The sequence below is a fragment of the Talpa occidentalis genome, unplaced genomic scaffold, assembly GCF_014898055.3.
Source record: "Talpa occidentalis isolate TD23 unplaced genomic scaffold, MPIMG_talOcc4v2.1, whole genome shotgun sequence".
NCBI lineage: Eukaryota > Metazoa > Chordata > Mammalia > Eulipotyphla > Talpidae > Talpa > Talpa occidentalis.
Window position 1 is genome coordinate 134,232,937 of NW_026555331.1, and position 7,582 is coordinate 134,240,518.

Genomic DNA, 7,582 nt, shown 5'->3' on the forward strand with positions numbered 1-7,582 from the left:
GATTAGTTCCTTCTCTAATATGTTTCACAGCTATGTAGACAGTTGCCCGAAGGGACATTTCAACACAAAGACACCTCAAATTCTCATGTCCCCACATAAACTCAGTTCCTTTCTTCAAAACAATCTCCTCCCTTACATTCTCTAACTCAGTAGCCAAATTTTCAATTTGATTTCTCTTCACAAAAGTATGTGCATCAGCCTTGATGATCCCACTTTCCCGATATAACAAATCATCAAATCCTGATAATTTTATCTCTTAAAGTTACAATTTTCTTATACTCAGCCTCACTGATTCAGCCCTAATTCCATCTTTTTCTTGGGGTAGTGTAGGGCTGCCTACCTGGTTTTCTTCCCGGCTGTCATGCTGAATCTCATATACATTCTAAACATAACATCCCAGAGTGACAGTTTACAAATATAAATAGAATTTCATTCCCTGTTTGAAATCATTCCCATCTCTCTTAGGATAAAGTGCAAAGTTTTCACATGGTCCTTCATGATCTAAATCCCTGTTTTCCCTCTTTTACTTTAACTTTTGATGTCTCCTTCACCCCCCATCCCTCTTAACCATGTTAAACACTTTTAGTAACTTATTCTTTGAGAAGTGAGAGTCTCAGACTTTCAGATTTTATATAGCACTTGTTTGTGTTTTGCTAAGTTTACAAACAGGGTTGTCAATTAAATATATATAATCTACTATCACAGTCATTTCGTGAAAGAGGGACAATTTTAATGCCAGAATGTAAGATGGCTTTAAACTTATTAAAATTGAGTGACTTGAGCTTTGAAAAGACCTACCACACTGTCTTCATTTCCTTGTTGATCCATGAAAATTTCATTCTGGTACAAGTTTCTGAGTTTCTTTGTTTCAGAATCACTGCTGTAGAATTGACTGTGTTCACTGACACCTCAGGGTCTTTGCGTTTTTCTCTCCCTTCTGCCTGGAATCCTTTCTCCCTCTTTCTCTTTTCACCTGATCAGATCCCCTTTGACCTACAACTTTCAGCTGAAATGTTGCCTTCTCTAGCATGGGAGGCCCCCACGCAACACAGCTGTTGCTGTTAAAGATGTCTCAGTTCTCATCTGTCTGCCCTACTAGACTGTAAGCTCTATGAGGGCAGGATATGTCTGTTATAATCTCCAGGATTTCTTGGATTCAACTACAATCCCTAGAGCATAGAATTCAATAATCGTTTGTGGAGTATATTGAATGACTCTTATATAACACCCAGACAAAAATAATAAGTGATCTCATGGTAAAATAAGCTTTCAATCTCTGAATTGGCTGTGTAATCTAAATAATGTGATATTTGAACTTTTTAAATTTTTTATAATCTCTTTTTTATTTTTTATTTATTTATTTTTTAATAGAGGCATGTTTTTATTTGTTTGTTTGTTCGTTTTGTTTATACATGCACTGGGTACAGTCAGAAGCGCGGGAGGGTGAGAGAATTCACCAGAGCCAGAGCGGGGAGCAGAACAGCCAGAAGGACCGAAGTACACTGCTGAGGGGAGCAGCGGACGGCGGGAGAGATCTGTGCGCCATGTGGGACCCTCCTCTGGTGGCCGGGGAGCAGCCGGGGATCGAACTGGCGCCGCAGAGGCAGCGGGCAGCTTCGCAACCCAGCGCTCAACCGCTGCGCCACCGGGGAGGCCCTTGAACTTTTTAAATTTTTAGTGTGTTTTTCTTATATTTATTTTAATCTTTTTTTTTGTTTCTTTGATTTTTTTTTGGTGGGACCCTCGCCGGCGGCCAGGGAACCAACCGCCGCTGCAGAGGCTGCGGGCAGCCTCGCAGCCCAGCGCTCAACCACTGCGCCACCAGGGGAGGCCCTATTTTAATCTTAAGAGTTACTATATCCTTCCAATTAATATTTCAGTGATCTGTACATTTTTCCAGTGACATTTAGTGTTAGTTATCTATGAAATTTAAATAAGTATTAAAAAGACTTCATAATTAGAGCTTAGAGCTATAATTTTAATCTCTTGTTGTTCTTAGATGATATATTTTCATATAATTTAAACTTTAATGGATTTAATTTGAATTATAATGTTTTGTGTACAAGATTTCATGATTCCTCTGTTGATGTACTAGTTGTAGCTGGAATGTATTGTTAATCAAAAATATATCTCTAAATAAATAAAAAATAATGTTGTAAGTCTCCTATATGATACTTCAGATGTTAAACTAAGGACTGTACATTTTCTTTAATGCATATTTGTGTAAATCGGTTCAAGATACTTTGAGTATTAAATAAAACTCTAGTACACTTAAGTTTTGTTGTTTTTGCTAATGTAGTTTGTGTAAATCTATCTGAGAAATTCTTAAACATAAAGATATGAATTTAATGCATATGCTAAAGGTTTTGAAGTGGTTCTTTTAGTATTTGTGAGCAAAAGAAAAATATATCCTATGAAACTGAGGTAATTGCTGTGTCAAAAATGGGTTACCACACTAAACTTTTCTAGCAGGGTTTTTGCTTTTCAGTGAGTTAGGTGGAAAAGGAAATTAATTTCTATTTAATTAGGATTCATTTTCTTCTGGAATGCATCACTTTATCAGGGAGAGTTTAACAATCACTCCTCCCACAATGAGCCTTACTTACAGCAGTGCCTGTTAAAGCATGTGGAATTGACATGATAGAGTTCTGATGACATTTTCCATGCTGCCAGCATGACTGTCGCTGTTTTGGTCACTGTGGACTTTGTTTTGTATCATACAAAGAGACTGGATGGAAAGAAACAGAACTTGAGTGAGTTTTGTTTGATTTCTCAGTAGACAATCTTCAAATACTATTTCCTTTTCCAACTTAAAATAATTTCAATAAACACATTGAAATCAAGTGCCTCCTGAAGAATATGGTTTAATCATTTTAGTTAATCACAAGATATGTTTCCAGGCAATCAGCTGACAATGCAGAATATATGACAATAATGTATAAATGTTGTACAGCAAATATTCATAGACAACATTCCTTTTATTCCAGGCTTTTGAAAAACTAGTACACATGGGTCCAATAGCTTGATAATTGCTAGAAAGATGGGGTCTTCGATCATCCAGAGAACACACTTAAGCCTTGTCATTGACTTTGTACCAGACATTACTCTCATGTATATAGTCACTTTCTAAATCAGAAATTATTCAGGGCACATTAAAAACTCTAAACTGCTTAGTAGGACAGAATGAAACAGTACATGAATATGTTCATACTTGCATACATACAACATATATAAATATAATATACACAAATATGCACACACATGCATTCATGATAGTGTGACATATTAGCAACTCCATATAGCAGTAGGCAAGAACATTGGCATACAGTCCCACAGACCTGGGTTTAAACTAAGTTCTACCAATTATTAGCTACTTGATTCTGAACAAGATATAAGTAGATAACTGCAACACTAAAACCGAGTAAGTAGATGTGAAACTGAAGCTGTCATTATCTCATAGCGGCAGTGGCTATTGCAGAAATCAAGAACCGTGGCCTTGTGGTACGAGTCTACAATCTGTAGACTCATATTTATATGTGAAAATATGAAAAATACTGTCAGAGATGTATAACGCTATCACTACTAAATATTTGAAGAAAACAGCAAAGAATTGTCCATGGCACGTATAACCCGTCTGCCTTTGCCTAGTAAAGCCCTGACCACTTGTTGAAAGAGAAAAAGGACTTCCCAGGGGAGAAGGTGTGTAGAAGGAATAGACTTATTTGACCTCCGTGGTCTGTGTTTTGTAACCTCAGAGAGTTTGTAGAGATGTCTGGGGATTTGCTGCTTTCAGAAGGAGACAGTCTAGTAATTTGAACTGAGCAGGGGAGGGGAAGCAGGGGAGAGTCTGAGTTCAAATGTCGATGGACGGGTGATTCCACCAGAGGCACTTGACGGGTACTCACATTCTGTGCTTTAGATACTGGTAAACTGGGAATAGCTGTTTCTCCTGCCTCGGAAGTCTTCCATCCTGGAATCTCTCAGTCAGATTTAGGATAAAACGTCTTGGAAGGAGCCCATAGTGTAGGGTAAGGTGGGGAGTGTAGAGGATGCTAAATGTGATATTTACCTTAGGATTGAGTGGGTGCGAGATACCAGTATCTGGTTGTGTTTGAAACAAAGTCTGCACTGTCTTCTGAAGGAGGAAATTTTTTATGCTTTGTGAAAATCAAATTAGTAGACATGACATTCAGGTATCAATAATCTATGTTTCTAAATGTCCGAATACCCCAAGAGGTCTAGTTGCCTTAATTGGTTTAATATTATTTCAATGAAATGATCATGTTAACCACCTTTGATTAGAAGGTAGTAGCACTTACTTAGACTTGACCTATTGGATGTCCCTCAGCTGGACTCAGATCTGCACCAGTACCCTCACTGGAGACACAAGAGGCTAAATTGAATCTGGGGATTAATGAATGCCTGATCAATCTGAACTTCAATTAAACTGAATTCAACTACCCACAGTGATTCTATGATACTCAAAGACATTGTCTTCAAAGGGAAACAAAACTTTCTATTTGACAATCAAAAGTAAAGTTTTCATTACTTTAATAAAAAATGTAAAAAAAAATACACTGGTTGATACAATAAATAGCTGGCAAATAAAAATAAAATCATATCACCTGGGAAAAAATGTTTAAAATATAGCAAATTTTAAAAAAGGTAGAATGACATCAAAACTTTTTTAAATAACAGACTTTGGAAAGATAAAGATGGTGAGAACCCTAAGACTATAGAAGGGAAAGAGTAGATATTTCCTATAGATCAAAAGCTTAGTCATTTGTTCTATGAATGTGGAAAGAATCTTGAGAAATATCTAATTCACTTTAATACATTCTGGAAAGGTCATTTCAATAATCAAAACTTTCTGTTCTGTGTTTCACAGAACATTCCAAATACATCATCTCATTTGATTCTTAAATGACTCTAGGAGCAAGGCAGGGAATAGGTTAATTATTTCTACAGATAAGGAGATAGCTCTTAAAGCTAAGGAAGATTGTAAATGTCATATCTAAGACTATACCTGGGACTCCTCACCCCAACTCCCAAACTCTTTCTACTTAGTCATTTTTAGTTCAGATCAGGAAGGGATTGTTCATAATAGCCAAAAAGTACGAACAGCCCAAATGTCCATTAAGTGGTGAATGGATAAATACAAAGCGGCACAACCACACATGTTGTTGCACAGTCAGGAAACATGCTAAACCTGGATGAGCCTCAGAAACATCAGGGTCAGCGAAAGAAAGAAGGCAGGCACAAAGACTACTGTTTTATGATCCCATTTATATATTATGCCCAGACAAGACAAGAGGATAAACACCAAGAACATAATCATGGATGCCTGGGGCTGACAGGCAGGAGCAAAGATAGACTGCAAAGGGCACAGAGATCTTTTTGGAGTGCTGAAAATGTTCTAAAATTGGGTTGCGGTGATGGCTATGCAACTCAGTATATTACTGAAAATAATCATTGAACTTTTCACTTAAGGTGAAAATTTGTATTGTATGTAAATTACACCTGAACAAATCACTCTATGAAACGAAAGACTAGGAGGAACTTGTCTCCCTTGTAAATACCATGTTTACAAAGCTCCTGGGGTGGCCCAGCTAAACACAAGCATCATGTGGCTCAGAGGAAAGCGCTTGGTCCTTGTGCTAGCAGCACATGATTTACTAGCTGCGCTCTGCTGATAAAACCAGGAAAGGCCAATGATGACTTAGCATTCAAGGGTAGGACAGCGCTTGCTGCATTCACCAATCTTATAGGGCCTCAACCCAATAAATGCAACCGACTCTGCCAGCCTAATATATACATACTTGTTATAATATGACTTCTCCACCTTTTATTATTATTACTATTATTGTGTATTATGTATGCACAAAACAAGCACAGAAGAACATACAGGTTGGAGAGCTAGAAATGAAGATTTTCCTCTCCAATTAAGGGCATGTGTTGGCATATTATCTAGGATGATCTTTTGTACACCCTTGAACTCCAGCTCTGATTCTCTGGGGATGCCACAGACAGGAGATCGAGGTGAGTGGATGCTCGACATTTGGAAACCAGTGCCAGGGAAAGTCAGAGAAGGCGAACATTCAAAGGCTGAGGCTCTCAAAAACACAGGAGACCACGGAAGAAAGATCAGCGAGGAAGTATGAAAAGACAGTGGCTTTGATTTTCCTGATAAAATTGCAAATAAAAACAGTCAGTAACCAGATACCAGCTCTAAAGCACTAACTGATCCATTTTGGGGGCACACCAAGTCCCTGTTTTCCCATCCTTTGACACTGAATTTGCCCTTCTAGACCTTCACAGCAGGCTCTCAGTTTTTCTGCCAGTTAAGTCACCACTTCCCTGCTGGATTTGGGATTTTCTAAAGTGGTTGTCGTGAACCTGGGTGCCATCCCAGGAAAAAGATCCATGTCTCCGGTGCTGGCCCAATTTGTCACTCTTCCAAACACCACTGTGAGCAAGTTTGCCCAAAACTGTGCTATCAACACTCGAGGTCAAAACTAAAGTAGTTGCTGAAATAAATGAAGACTCAGACCTCTCCGTACACCCCAAATAAAATTTCCTTGATTAGACTGTATGTGATATGTATCGAATCTGCCGCCCTTTCTTAAGTAGAATTCCGTATTTTTGATCTGCAATGTCAGAGGAAAGCCCTGATTGATGAAATCGATCTATTCTTTCCTCTTTTGGATTTTTTTCTGGAAGTCAATCTTTGTCTTTACAGATTTAAAATTAAGAGTTTATCTTAATTTACTTGCATGGACTATTTTCACATTTGAATTAATCTTGTAAAGGATAATTCAACCTACTATACATAAGGTAAAGAGACGCTTAGCAGAGTCTCTATTAAAAGTATCTGTCTTTCGTCCATCTGTCTTTCATTCTGGTACATTTTGATATGACAGACTGGTAATCTGAACACAAGAGGCAGCTTCAACTTGTGGAACACAACTATAATTGTCACTTACTAGCTGGAAAACTTAAAGAAGTTTTTTAAACTCTCAGAACTGATCTTCATCTTTCTTAAAATGGAAGTAATAGTATATATTGAGTTGAGCGTTGCTTCCCAAGCAGTAAATGGTAGCTATACATGATTATTAAATGGAGACCACATTACTAGGCTTGGCACGTTGTGTGTAAAAGCATTTTAGAAATTATAAATGTTATTCAAAGGCAAGATATTAATATAAATAGCTCTAATAATTTTAAATTTGACTCATGCTCACTTGCACAAGCTGGCCTCATAGGGACATTGGCGTGCCAAGCCTGACAGTGCAGACTTGATAAGGTGCTGCCAGTTCTCATCTGATCCTTGTGGCCGGGTTGGTTGTTGTCTGTGCAGAGCCTGACCTTTCCCTGACATTCCCCTGGGAGCCTCTCTCCAAAGATCCAGAAGCTCCCAGAAGACAGAGTGCAAGCGGAAGCTTAACTTCCTTAGGGGCGATTACAGCAGCCTATGAGAATCCATCGTACAAAATGTTGAAAACCCAAATCCTTCTGTGCAAGTGGGAAACTTGTTAGATGTAATTGTGGATGCAATCTTGTGCTGTACAGTGAGAGAGATTAT